General features: G+C 54.2%; 1 protein-coding gene across 1 annotated transcript in view; it reads left to right on the top strand.

Annotated features, from left to right (window-relative positions):
- Positions 1 to 9720, top strand: part of CDK12 (cyclin dependent kinase 12) — an 83663-nt gene extending 73943 nt beyond the window's left edge. The window contains exon 15 of the transcript XR_012898075.2: positions 5584 to 9720. The gene's annotated coding sequence lies outside the window, so the exon portion shown is untranslated. The remainder of the gene's footprint in view (positions 1 to 5583) is intronic.
- Positions 9721 to 11359: the final 1639 nt, after the last annotated feature.

The following is an 11359-nucleotide window of genomic DNA, read 5'->3' on the forward strand; positions in this document are numbered from 1 at the left end:
ATGAGGGGTGAAGGATTCCCTGCTCTGTTCTCTCCCTCTGGGGCACCTGGCGCTGGCCACTGTGGGCAGACAGGACACTGGGCTGGATGGGCCTTTGGTCTGACCCAGTCTGGCCGTTCCTATGTTCGAGTGCAGCTTTTGTTCTGTGCCCGGAGGGCCTGGTGTCGGCCACCTGGGGAGGCCTCCAGAGAGTGGCCAAGCCCCCAGCCTTGAGTCAAACAGAAAAGAGCCCGTGATGAAGCCATTGGATGCTTTGCAATCACAGAATGGTGGATGCCAACGTAACGCCGGCAGGCGGCACTGAGCCTGGCACCGCGGGAGCTTAGCGCGTGAGCCTCTACCCCGTGAGCTAACAGCCAGCTGGCGCTCAGCAAAGGCTGCCGAGGCTCATGCACTAAGCCCCAGCGGTCCCAGGTTCAGCTCCGTCTGTCAGCGTTACACCAGCTCTTACCACAACAACCCTTCTATCGGCGCCCCAGAACTCCAGACTGAGGCGCTCTGGTGACCTATCTGCATTGCCAAAGCATCCACCCAGTGCTAGCTAAGCTCCCGGGCTGGAAAACCCGGGCTGGGCTCTGCGGCATGGAGAGCTCCGATACTGACATTGTCCTTTTAGCACAGGGGCGGGAACCTGCTTTGGGTCGGGGGCTGCCCACCCACAGAAAAATCAGTCGGGGGCTGCACGCAGGTGAGCAGCCCTGGACTGAGAAGGAGAAAGACCCTCCCCACATTCCCCCTGCACACCAGAGCCTACTGCGGCCCAGGCTAGTAGATTTAGGGTGCTCCAGCCCTGTGGGTAGATGGCAGGGGGGCTGGAGCGTCAGCTCTGGCTCCCCAATACTGAGCCTAGAGGGGCCGGCCCCAGCTCCCGGGCCTGAGGTTTCCTACCCCTGTTCTAGATTTGCCACATTCCGTGCTGTTCTCTTTTCATTTAAAACATCAACTCCCCCCTTTGTGCCCCCATGAAAACCACTTGGGGGATCTGAGGCTGGTGATTTGGGAGTGCCAGAAACACCCTCAAAGGGCCTGGCTTTCACAAAGTGCTGAGTGCCCGCCCTCTGGAAACCAGCCCCTTTTAACGGTGTTCCCCGTCAGCTGTGTGCTCCGGTGGCCTCCAAAGAGAAATCCCAATGCCGCCCTGCGGATTAGCAGAGTGCCCACTGCTAGGTTTTGTGTGGCTGTCGGTGGTGCCCATTCGCACACACCTTGCTGCCCGTAAAAATCATTCTGCGCATGGATGGAAAAAATCCGCACACAGATGGAAAAGCTTAGAGGGAGCGCTGGTTCTGGGAGCGGCCTGCAAAGCGCTAGGCACGTTTGCGAAAGACTCCCTTTAGTGCCTGTCCCGTTTAGCAGCAGAATTGGGGCCAGAAGGGGACCTTGGGGAAAAAGAGGTGCGTGGGCAGCGCCGCACACACAGGAGCCGCCGTGCTGAACGTTAAATCTCCCTGTGTACCTATTGATGGTTGTACAGGGATAGAGAGGCACCTATAACATTGAAGGATGGGCCTATTCATCTAAGTGGCTGCCTGTAGGCGCCTACACATCCAAATGTGGGCCTAACCGGGGCCTGATAGGTCTAAATTTAAGGTCTTGGTCTTGTGAGTGGCCTAGTGGGCGAGGTACCAGACTGGGAACTCCCAGGCCTTGGTTCATAGAGTCCGAGAATGGGAAGGGACCTTGAGAGGTCAAGTCCAGTCCCCTGCCCTCACGCAGGACCAAGCACCGTCTCGATCATCCCTGACAGCTGTCTGTCCAACCTGCTCTTCAATATCGCCAGGGATGGAGATTCCACAGCCCCCCTAGGCAATTTAGTCCAGTTGTTAAACTACCCTGACAGGAAGTTTTTCCTAATGCCCAACAGAGCTGGCCTTACCATGAGGCGAACTCAGGTGGCCGCCTCAGGTGCCAGACTCTGGGGTGGCGCCACTAGGACCCAGAGTGTAGAAAATTGTGTCTGCTGCTGGTGCATCTGTATTCTCTCTGCTCTAGATGCACAGAGATGGGGGAGTGCTGTGCCGGAGGAAGGAGGGCACAAAGAACAGGAAGAAGGCAGAATTGAGACCTTTCAAAGTTTTGGCCCAAGCGAGGGAGCATGGGGGCGTCATTTGAGCTCCCCGCCTCAGGTGCCAAAATGTTGTGGGCCGGCTCTGGTGTCCAACCTAAACGTCCCTGGCTGCAATTTAAGCCCGTTGCTTCTTGTCCTATCCTTTGAGGCCCAGGAGAACAATTTTTCTCCTTCTTCCTTGTGACACCCTTTTATATACCTGAAAACCTCTATCCTGTCCCCTCTCCGTCTTCTCTTTTCTAAACTAAACAAGCCCAGTTCCTTCAGTCTGCCCCCACAGCTCATGTTCTCTAGACCTTTCATCAAATGTGTTGCTCTTCTCTGGACCTTCTCCAATGTCTCCACGTCTTTCCTGACACAGGGAGGCCAGAACTGGACACAACACTCCAACTGAGGCCTGCTCATTTCCTAGCTCAGTCGCAGACGCTGTGGATACGTGTCTGTCGACCCTGAGCTCTGATTTCCTACCTGTAAACTGGGGGTGCAGCTCCTCTAACTGTCCGAGGATTGAATCCTTTCGTGACTGAGCAGCTCCCATTCTGGGGTGCCGAGGAGGGCCTAACAGAGACCCCCTCCAGAGCGTCACTGACATTGTGCTCTGTCGCCTGCTGGATCAGGGCCTCTGACCTCTCCTTGTGGTATTTTTCAGGGCGAATTATTCTCCATTCTCATTTCCCCCTCCAGAGCAGCTGCGCAGCCCACGCTCTCACCCAGCCTGGACAGCAACCTCAGCTCGCCATCCCCTGGCCCGTCGTCCAGGCTCCCCAGGTCCAGTGCGCCCCTCTCCCCCCCGTGACCCAGTGCGTGTGCGCGGGTGCTTTATTAGCGTTATTTCAGCATTGTGATGCAGAGAGAGTCAGCGTAACAGCTGCTCCTTGCTCGCCGTGTTTATTGTTACCTAGAGACAGCCCACTGGCTTTTTCCCAGCTTCCCCCCGCAGCTCCGCGCTCCCCACTCTTGGATGCAAAATTTATAGCTTACCCATCCTGTCCCTTTAACCCTCTCCCATCCGGATGTCTGGCGGGAAAGCCAGGCATCCTGGTAGAAGGGGAAACTGAGGCAATCAGCCCACATGGTGCCAACTTGGTGGTGTGAACAGACCTTGGCCAGAGAAAAGTCTCAGGGGGCAGCCAAGTTAGTCTGTGTCTGCACAAACAAGGAGGAGCCCTCTGGCACCTTAGAAATGCGGGGCTTGCCCATGAAAGCTCGTGCCCTAATAAATCTGTTCGTTTCTAAGGTGCCACAGGACTCCTTGTTGGATAAATGGACTGTAAGGTGGATCGAAAACTGGCTAGATTGTCGGGCCCAATGGGTAGTGATCAACAGCTCGATGTCTCGTTGGCGGTCGGTGTCAAGCGGAGTCCCCCAAGGATCGGTTCTAGGGCCGGTTTTGTTCAACATCTTTATTAATGACCTGGACGAGGGGATGGATTGCAGCCTCAGCAAGTTTGCGGATGACACTAAGCTAGGAGGAGAAGTAGACACGTTGGAGGGCAGGGATAAGATCCAGAGTGACCTAGACAAATTGGAGGATTGGGCCAGAAGAAATGTGATGAGGTTCAATAAGGACAAGTGTAGAGTCCTGCACTTGGGACAGGAGAATCCCAAACATTGTTACAGGCTGAGGACTGACTGGCTAAGTAGCAGTTCTGCAGAAAAGGCCCTGGGGATTCCAGTGGCTGAGAAGCTGGATAGGAGTCAACAGGGCACCCTTGTAGCCAAGAAGGCTAGCAGCAAATTGGGCTGCATTAGGAGGAGCATTGCCAGCAGATCCAAAGAAGTGATTATTCCCCTTTATTCGGCTCTGGGGAGGCCACATCTGGAGTATTGCGACCACTTCTGGGCCTCCCTTTATGAAGAAGATGTGGATGCAGTGGAGAAAGTCCAGCGGAGGGCGACCAAAATGATTAGGGGGCTGGAGCACATGACCTACAAGGAGAGGCTGAGGGATTTGGGCTTGTTTAGTCTACAGAAGACTGAAGGGGGATTTGAGAGCAGCCTTCAGCTCCCTGAAGGGGGGTTCCAGAGAGGATGGAGAGATGCTGTTCTCAGTGGCGGCGGATGGCAGAACAAGGCTCAAGTTGCAGTGGGGGATATTAGGAAAAACTCTTTCCCTGGGAGGGTAGGGAAACACTGGGATGCGTTCCTTAGAGAGTGGGTAGAATCTCCATCCCTAGAGATTTTTAAGTCTCGGCTTGACAAAGCCCTGGCTGGGATGATTGAGTTGGGTTGGTCCGGCCTTGGGCAGGGGGCTGGACTCGATGACTCCTGAGATCTCCACCAACCCTGGGATTCTCTGATTCTCTGAGAAAAAACCTGGCTGTGCTGTTAGCAGTGGATGGGAGCTCAGCTTGGGGTGGGTGGGTGTGTGACGTACAGCTCGGCCATTCCAAACATCTCGTCTGACCTCCTGCCTCGCACAGGCCAGAAAATCTCCTGCCCATTCATTGGGGGTTGATAAATGTGTATTTGCATTTCCCACTCGACCGGCTCATCATCCGTCAGTCGGTGGTGGGGAGACGGGACTTCTGGATTCCTCCAGACCTGCCCTGTGTTCGTCCCGCACAAGGGACTCAGAGTCGTAGCACAGAATAACCCTCCCGTCGGGAGGAAGGGTCAGGCCTTGCACGGTTTCCACACCTGGTAGGAAAGTGCAGTTTACCGGCTCCCAGCCTCACCTTGCTCTGGGCACTAGATGGACACTTCCCTCCCGGAACCGGGAACAGAAGGCAGGCCTCCTGTTCTAACTGAGATTGCTGGGGCTGGTTCCTGGCTCTCCCACAGACTAGCTGTGTGGCCTCAAACAAGTCCCAGCCCGGGGACTCAGTTTCCCCACCTGTACCGGGGGCGGGGAGGGGATGACACTGACCTACCTGGAATAACCAATGTGTGTACCTTAAGAAAGTGGCCGAAGGGCTCAGAGTCTCGTGGCCATTTATTATGACCATCCTACTGAGAAATGTGCCGGACAATATTGTGTTTTTGGCAAGACGCCACCAACTATCTCTAAGTGGCTCCATGTCATGGTTCCCCACCCCCCCCTTTTTAAATCTGAAAAATGCTTGTTCAGTCTCACTTGACGCCATTGCCTGCAACATGCAAAAGCCGGATTGTCTGCCCTTCGTAGCGCTTCGTGTCGCACGCAGGCCATCGGCCAATCAGAGAGCAGGGGGCCAAAGAGGTCCCTGGTAGGCTCAAAGTGGGCTTGAAAATCTGGGGGCGTGGCTGCAGGGTGCTGTGTGGTTTTCCCTGGATCTGATTGGTCAGAAAGAGCAGCTTGCAAATGAATGATGCACCCTTGGAATGAGAAGCTGATGGCTTCTGATTGGCCGAGAGAGCGTTTTCCCCTAAACAGTTTCCTTTATACTGAATAGCTAATGCAGCAAAGGCCAAGTGATGGGTGGACTTATTAAAGCTTACATAGTCAAGGGTGTGTGTGTGTGTGTGTGCGTGTGCGCGCGCGCACGTGTACCACAGAACATATTTTTAAGTGCTTTCATTCTGTTTGTTTTCAGAGCAGCATCTCTGATCTGGCTCCCTTGGGAGACTCCGTGGACAGCGGGAGAAATGCTCGAGAGACGGCACCATGAATAGCCCAGGAGAGAGCCTGTGGGAGAAGGGAAGTGATGTTCATTCAGACTTTCTCAGGGACACGCGTAGGAGGAAATGCTCTTTGGGAAGGATTCTACGCCCCTTCGACGAAGGGTCGAAAAAGCACCCGGCCCTGATCCCAGTGGCCTCCAAGCAGCTCTCCGGCAAAGCCAGGGAAGATCAGAGGTGACCTCCATGGGATTTCTAGGGAGGAAGAAGTGGAGGAAGAAACAAGCTTTCTTCCCCCACCTCTCTGAACCACACAGGGAGCTTCCCTTTAAAGTGCACCTCTCTGAAAAAAGGCTGCAAAATAGACCCGCCAGGACTGCCCCCATCCCAGGCATCTTCTCTAGACTCGGAGCGGCCTCGCAGCAGCTGTGCACTGACGGGTGACAGGAGAACTGGGCGCTGCCCCTGCATTTGGGCCGCGAGACTGATTTCACCTGCTTTCTCCGGCTAGAAGCAGAGTGTTCAAAGATAGGAGGGAGCCTGCTGTGGATTCTACATGGGCAATGTCAGTCGAGTGCCCCCATCCTGTGATGCCTGGTGGCGCCAGCCACCTAGGGCATGTGGCGGGGTCTCAGAGTGCTGGGATGGCTGAATGCTCAACACCTGGCAGGGGGAGCATTGGCCCCCAGCGTTCACTTTTGGCCAAGTTGAGCCTTCCCCATTCCAAGCCATGGAAGGGGAGCGGCCTCTCTTTGCCCCTTTGGCCCTTAGTTCCTTTGCTGAAACCAAGAAGGGCTGTTTGGGATCCTGGTTTCTTGTGAGGTCAACTCCCAGCCACAAATAATTAGCCTGAGTCCCAACACACGCATTCCCACAGGCTGTGATGTTGCTTTCCAGTTGACATGACTAGGCCCTGGGTCAGATTCGAGCCAGTCCCTGGGCATGGGGGAGGCTGGCAAAGGTGTAAGGGAGACTTGTTGCAATAAAATAAGCTCAGGAGGGAGTGGTGTGTGGTTAAAAGTATGGGGTAGGGACTTGGGAGAGCCTGGTTCTTGTCCCGGTTCTGCCAAAGGGCTTTGTGTGACCCTCAACAACTCCCTTATTCTCTCTATCCCTGCGTCCTCATCTATAAGATGGATGAAGGTCTTTCCCTTGCCTGTGCAGATTGTCAGTTGTTTGGGCGGGGCTTGTCCCTGTGGTGCTGGGCACAAGTGGGCTCAGGCCACGACTTCGCTAAATGGAAAGTTGATGCTGCCGCAATCACTCTTCCGGAGTTTGATTTAGCGAGTCTAGTTAAGACTCGCTAAATCGAACTCAGAGGGCGCCTCCACCGGTGGCCGGTACTCCTTGTTTTGCAAGGAGTAAAGGAAGCCAATAGGAATGGTTGCTCTGGTTGGCCTCCCGCTGTGGGGACGTCGGGGAAACTCAAAACAAGGCACATCGATTCCAGCTACGTCATTATGTAATAGCTGGAGTTGCATATCTCGGGTCAATGTTTCCTTTTACTGTAGACCTGGCCTCAGCCTGCCCCTCTCTGAGATACCAGCAGAGCGGTAATAACTGGCTAACTGCAGTTTATATCAATCTGAGAAATCCCAGAGCAGGCTGGCGTGTGGGGATGGACATTTTCTCCCAGGGCAGGGCAAAGTTGCACTCAGAGAAACGTCGTCTGAAGAGTGGCTGGAAATGTCCTGTTTCATCCTTCAGTCAGTCACGGGGAGCCTCCCATGTGCACGGGCCATTTCCGGTTGGCCAGGATCCGTCTGGTCCTGAGAGAGGCAATGGAGCAGGCAAAGCAGGAAGCTTCCCCTACCAGCGACTTAGCTCCGCCTCTTTTTCTCAGCTCTGTGGGCGGAGTTAAGCCCCGGGAAACCCAGACAAGTTCAGGGAGCACCAGCCGTCTGCAGAATTGACATGACTTGGAACTCCCCTTCCTCAGCGTCCGCCCACCCGACGGGCTCGCGAGTGACTTCTCCCCTCAAGCCCCATGTGCAGCCCCTCTGCTAGTCCAGTTCTGGGGCCGGCCGGCTCTGCCAGCGCTCTTCAGGCTCCCCCCGTATTGATTCGCTGATGCCCCTCTGGCAGTAGCACCCCCTTGTTCCGGACATCTCTAGAGGCCACTCAGCCATCTGGTGGCTCTTCTGCCACGAGGACTCGGACCAACTAGCTGGTTTCACGTGGGAGTCGGACTCTGTAGCGGATGCCACTTGGCTGCTCTGGCTTGTGTGCTGTGCTCCCCCCTATGCATGTGCCCTGGCCCCAGGTTGGTCTGACTGGGCAAAATCTTTTGGGGAAGAGGGGGCTGGAACCCTGCCTGCCCTGCCCATGGCTGGCGGGGGTCGGCGTGCCTGGCTCACGCGGAAGCGCTGGCAGGTCAGCGGGTGCTGTGAAGAGCTCCGTGTTGGTGTCTCGCAACCTGTTGTTCTTGGCCCTGCCCACCCCAGGAGTGATGCTCCATCGTGTCGGGTGCCAGCCTGAGGTGGGAGCATTGCTATAAGCGGAGTAACAAAGTCACTGGCTCTCACTCCCTACGCTCTTCTGTGCTTCGCTTTGCTGCTCCTTTGGCCTCCTGCTCCCTGCTGTGGCTTTGGTCCTTCAACCACAAGTCTGCTACAGCGTCCTCTTCCTGCTCTTACCGAGCCCTAGGCCCTCGCTGACTCGCCGGGCTCTCTGTGACAGCTACTCCGGTGTTTGGATCTTGCCCACCATGCGGCCCGTGCCGAGTCCATCGGAAGTGGCTGGGAGCTGGACTGGGCCGCCTTGCCGGGAGTGCGAAGGCGCGAGGAATAGGTCTTGCTCGGCCCCAGGCGGGAGGAGACGGAACTTCAGCGCTGCCCTTGTTTATGGAGCAAAGAGAGGCGAGCTGGCTAGGCTAGCGGGAGTGAGGTACAGCAGCGCTCACCTCGTGGCTATGGGTTTGAAATGCAACCCTGGTCAACAGCAACCCACTGGGGACAGTCCCATGCCCGTGAGCAGCGGGTGAAGGCCCAGCGGGGGAAGGCAGCCGAAGCTCCGCCCCTTCTGCCCAGAGCCAAACCCATTCCCCTGAGACCACGCCCCTTCACAACCGCCCCCCCGGCCAACCCCAACTGAGGGCCCGGGCTGCTGTGTGGTGGCCTCTGGGGAGCCACACGGCACGGCTCCAGCCTTCCCTTGCCTCCATTACCTGCCACCCGTGCCCATGCCTTTGTGGTGCCCTGGGAGTATTCCACAAGGGAGCAATCCGTGAGGATAAAGGTGGGTTTGTAGGTAGGGTGCTGGCCTGGCTTGCAGGTAACTAGGTTTCTGGGGGCAGGATTCTTGTCTCTGGAGCAAAACTCCATCACGTCGAGTCTCAGTTTTCTCATCACCGTCCCTTTGTCTATATAGACCGGAAGCTCTCCGGGGGCCAGGGACAGCCCCCTACTGTGTCTGGCCGGCAGGATCTTTCCTGGCAACCTCGAGGTGCTACTGTAAAGCACAAACCCAGCAGGCGAGTCTTAACAGGCCTTGGAGTTGCTCTGGATTTGAGCAGAGGCCCTGAGTGTGCATCAGAGCAGGAAGCCTGCGCAGCAACTGCCCGGGTCATCCCATATTTCCACGGCGCACGGTCGACTTGCACAGGTGCGAAATTCGCCTCTCAGCGAGCAACACAACCCCGCCCAGCCTCTCAGGACTGGGGGGCAGGAGTAAAAGGAAGGATCCGAATCGCCTCTGATCTGTTCAGAAAAGGTCTTTTTAAAAGGCCGCTTATCTCCGTTTCTACTGGGGGCTACTGGCTTTAATTCCTTGCCGAGCGGTAGAATTAAAAGAACAACAGAAATATTATGTAAAGAGGAGATGACTTGATTTAATCGTCGCGGCTGGAGTTTGAGTCGTCATCTTAAAATCCCACCAGCATTTAGGAGACAAAAGGCAGCTCATGCATGTTCTCTGCTGCTACTCAGTCATCCAGGAATCTTCCCTTTAGCTCTGCTCTTGTGGCGAGGCGTGGGGTGAAATCCAGGCACTGGTCCTTTAAGTGCATTGCCTTTCTTTCTTTCTTTCTTTCTTTCTTTCTTTCTTTCTTTCTTTCTTTCTTTCTTTCTTTCTTTCTTTCTTTCTTTCTTTCTTTCTTTCTTTCTTTCTTTCTTTCTTTCTTCTCTGTCTCTCAGCAAGTTTTTTATGTGATTACAAGCACTGCATGGTAATTAGTGCTAAACTCATTTGCACAACTACAGTTAATTGGCTACAACAATTAATTAATGTGTTGGAAATTTGGCACCGGAAAAAAAAAGTTTGTCATCAAAAAAAAAAAAAAAGGAAAAAAGAAAAAAAAGAAAGAGCGAGAGAGAGAAAGAAAAAGACTGTAATTTTTTTCTAAGTAGGATATCCCCTAGTCCACCACCGTACAAAAAGCCCTGGGTTTGTTTGTGAACCACAAAGACTTCTCCAAACTTTTTTTCTGGTAATAAATCCTGCATTTCTCAACTTTTGTTCTTTCTTTTTGTCTTTTCATTCCCCCACCTCTCCTTTTTTTTACGTTCTTTTCTTTTTCTTTACAACTTAAGCAAACTCATTTCCCTGATAAAATATAGCATGACTAATGACTGAAGCATGTAAAAATCATTGGGAAAATGTCCTTGGAAGACGAATGCATTTTCAGCAGAATAATTAACTTAATTAACAAATTCACATGCATATTCATCAGGCTATTAATGTCTTCTCAGCTCAGCTTGACGAACATTGCGGTAATAACCATCTCATTTGCATACTGCATTCTACTGCTATCCAAAAAAAAAAAAAAAAAGGAACATATACATACACACACACACATACACACAGAGGCAGGCATACACTCTGCAACATACATCTCCATGTCTTGTGTTGGCACATGCTTAGAGTCTTGGTGGATTTCAAAAGAGCTTATAAATTCATGGGCGTCTAACATACAGAAGCCATCATCTGTGTCTTGTGTGTGTGTGCGTGTGTGTGTCCTCTCAGTGTGTGTCTCTCTCTCTTCTCCCCCCCCCCCCCCATCTCTCCCGAGGGAAAACTTGGCACCGGTTCCAACTTTTCTTCACTTTCCCCTGCTCCCAACTGCTGCCAGCCGGCATCAACACAGAATTGCCATTTCCCCAGTTCTCTGCGGAGCAATCTTTAAAAGCAGTAAGGTGTGACGCCAGCGACAGCCAGCGTTGGCAGAACAGCCTGCGGAAAAAGCGCCGAATGGAGGAAGATGAAGAGGAATAGAGTGGAGGGCACTATTTCTATCGGCGTGTGGAGCGCCGAGGAGGAGAGAGAGAGAGAGAGACAGAGGGAGGGGAGGGGAAAAAAAAAACCCACAGCAGCTGTCGTCCTAATTCCACTAACTCTCTGCTTGTGGTCATATTAGAAAAACAGATTAGACACCTCTGTGGCAGTCATTTATTCCTGACATACGGTAATATTCTATATCTTCATTCGCCCAGCTAGAGGTGGACAGGGTAAGGGGGGTTCGGCTGCGGGCTTGGGAGCAGGGGGCTGCTAGAAAGGGGTGACTCGTCCCCTCCTTCTGCAGCCCCGGCCCCTGAGGAGCGAGAGAGGGCCCAGCCTGGGGCCTGTGTGCAGCAGAGCTCTCGTTCTGCTGTCTGGAAGGGCCCTGCCTTGAGGTGTACCCGAGGTCAGAGATGAGGGATCCTCCTGGCGTTGGAATCCGTGGCGGCCCCCCCGCCCGGGGTGGTGGGTGGGTGGGGAAAGGCAAGGGGTTAAACGGGAAGGGGAGGCAGCTGGCGGATGGGGGAGGGGTCGAGG

Source organism: Pelodiscus sinensis, chromosome 29, assembly GCF_052426305.1.
Source record: "Pelodiscus sinensis isolate ZL-2025 chromosome 29, ASM5242630v1, whole genome shotgun sequence".
NCBI lineage: Eukaryota > Metazoa > Chordata > Testudines > Trionychidae > Pelodiscus > Pelodiscus sinensis.